Source organism: Littorina saxatilis, linkage group LG2, assembly GCF_037325665.1.
Source record: "Littorina saxatilis isolate snail1 linkage group LG2, US_GU_Lsax_2.0, whole genome shotgun sequence".
Classification (NCBI taxonomy): domain Eukaryota; kingdom Metazoa; phylum Mollusca; class Gastropoda; order Littorinimorpha; family Littorinidae; genus Littorina; species Littorina saxatilis.
The window spans coordinates 9,617,364-9,619,863 of NC_090246.1; the positions used below are offsets into that span (position 1 = coordinate 9,617,364).

Genomic DNA, 2,500 nt, shown 5'->3' on the forward strand with positions numbered 1-2,500 from the left:
GATAGATGACAGTGGATTTTTCGATAAATAGATTCGACCTTTGCACTTTTACAGTGAGGACAACTTACGGGTACATGCAAGGAAAGCCGCGTTCTGGACAGTGCAGTGACCTTCTAAAAATAGTAACGGGAATATGGATTGACGCCACACGAAGGAAAGGAGATAAACGCGCAAAACACTGGAGAAGATAAGGAAGAGTTACTGGGAATGGATGTAGTGGATCTACAGAAAAACCAAAATCGGTTCAGCGGTGCGCGCTGAGAGCACGTGTTGAAAATTCTCATCAACCAGGTTGTGTCCGGGGTCTACCTGAATATGCCCACCAAATTTGAAGCAGATCAATCGAGAACTTTGGCCGTGCATCGCCAACACACAGACAGACGCAAGTCGTATATATATATAGACTAGATGAATACGTACCGCTTCGCCGGGTACGGCTTCGCCGGGAAGAAGTCGAGCCAAATACCCGGCTGCGCCGGGGACCCGGCTTTGCCGGGTGTACGCCGGCTTTGCCGGCGCACCGCACGAAAGAAGGGAGATAAACGCGCAAAACACTGGAGAAGAGTAGTGACCTTCTAAAAATAGTATAACGGGAATATGGATTGAGCGTTGTCGACAGTGACCTTCTAAAAATAGAAACGGGAATATGGATTGACGCCACACTAAGGAAGGGAGGTAAACGCTGAAAACACTGGAGAAGATAAGGAAGAGTTACTGGAAATGGATCCAGAGAAAAACCAAAATCAGTTCAGCGCTGCGCGCTGAGAGCACGTGTTGAAAATTCTCATCGACCAGATTGTGTCCGGGGTCTCTCTGAATAAGCCCACCAAATTTGAAGCAGATCCATCGAGAACTTTGGCCGTGCATCGCGCACAGACACACAGACACACAGACACACAGACACTAGTCGTATATATATAGATATATATATAGATACATACAACTCTACGCTGTTTCGCTGACGAAATCACGGAGAGAGCCCAAGCTTTGCAGTTAACTTTATAAGATTTGCTTCAGTATTCATCGGCTCGTTGGTCTAGGGGTATGATTCTCGCTTAGGGTGCGAGAGGTCCCGGGTTCAAATCCCGGACGAGCCCTTATATTTTTAACATCTTTTTTGTTTCCGATTTTGATTGAAATATTATCGTCGTCTCGTCTTATTATCACATACGCGTGTCATTTACGCTTAATGTAAGCTCAGTGCCAAGAACCAAGTAGAAAATCAATAATTTTTTATCTGCAAGCTCGCGCCGTTGTTGTCGGTTCAACATATGTTGTTCGGTTCAGAAAAGCACATGGTGTCACACAAACTCAAGTTGAAATGTCAATGATTTGCGAGTTAAAACATCGGCTCGTTGGTCTAGGGGTATGATTCTCGCTTTGGGTGCGAGAGGTCCCGGGTTCAAATCCCGGACGAGCCCTGATTTTTTGTAACATTGTTTTCACGCCCATCTTGTACCACGTTCATACTGATAATTATTTTTAATACAAAATTCAAGAGAGGTGGTAAGCTTTTATTGTAGCTCATTTATGTTACCATCTGAACTAGAAGGCAATTGCATATCATTCTTTAAAGCTACATGTCTGGTGAGGGGTGGGGGTGGGGGGGGGAGGTACATTTTTGTAAATTCTCTGTTGTCTTTATAGCTCGTTGATCTAGAGGTATGATTCTCGCTTTGGGTTTGGGAGGTCCCGGGTTTAAATCCCGGACGAGCCCGTCGCTAATTTGTACCTTTTTCTTCTTTTTTCTAGTTATGGGGTTGGAGGGTGGGGGGAGCGAGGATGAGCACAAACTTTTGTCTAATAATTAGGCAAAAGGCAAACACTAAAGGACCCCACACACCCATCCCCCATCCCCCACCAGACCAATATTCCATAGCCTACCACCCCCACCCCTCCTCATACCCCGAAGTCATGTGCCTGTGGTTAAAACCTCGTTTCAGAACGCAGCGCAGGTAAATTTCTGTCAGCAACTGTTCACACAGCATTGCGTAACAGGGTAACAGGTAAATGTGAGGTGTAATTTCCCTTCGGTGTTTAGAGCGGCTCGTTGGTCTAGGGGTATGATTCTCGCTTTGGGTGCGAGAGGTCCCGGGTTCAAATCCCGGACGAGCCCGTCAATAATTTTTACCTTTTTCTTCTTATTCGTTCATGGGCTGAAACTCCCACGTTCACTCATGCTTTTACACGAATGGGTTTTTACGTGTATGACCGTTTTGTACACCGCCATTCAGGCAGCCATACGCTGCTTTCGGGGGTTGCTTGATTTTGGGTAGTTGGTTTGTCTGTTTTTCTGTTTGTATGTTTGTTTGTTTGTTTGTTTGTTTGTTCGGTTTTTTTGGTTTTGTGTGTGTGTGTGTGTGTGTGTGTGTTTGTTTGTTTGTTTATTCCTTTCTGTTTGTCTTTCTTTCCTTCTGTATCTCTGTCTTTTTACATTTAGTCAAGTTTTGACTAAGTGTTTTAACATAGATGGGGAATCGAAACGAGGGTCGTGGTGTAT

General features: G+C 45.0%; 3 non-coding genes across 3 annotated transcripts; all 3 read left to right on the forward strand.

Annotated features, from left to right (window-relative positions):
• Window positions 1–1,025: 1,025 nt before the first annotated feature.
• Trnap-agg (transfer RNA proline (anticodon AGG)) lies at window positions 1,026–1,097 on the forward strand. The gene has a single exon. It is a non-coding gene; the product is annotated as a tRNA-Pro (tRNA).
• A 252-nt stretch (window positions 1,098–1,349) lies between these two features.
• Window positions 1,350–1,421, forward strand: Trnap-ugg (transfer RNA proline (anticodon UGG)). The gene has a single exon. It is a non-coding gene; the product is annotated as a tRNA-Pro (tRNA).
• A 623-nt stretch (window positions 1,422–2,044) lies between these two features.
• On the forward strand, window positions 2,045–2,116 carry Trnap-ugg (transfer RNA proline (anticodon UGG)). The gene has a single exon. It is a non-coding gene; the product is annotated as a tRNA-Pro (tRNA).
• The last annotated feature ends 384 nt before the right edge of the window (window positions 2,117–2,500 follow it).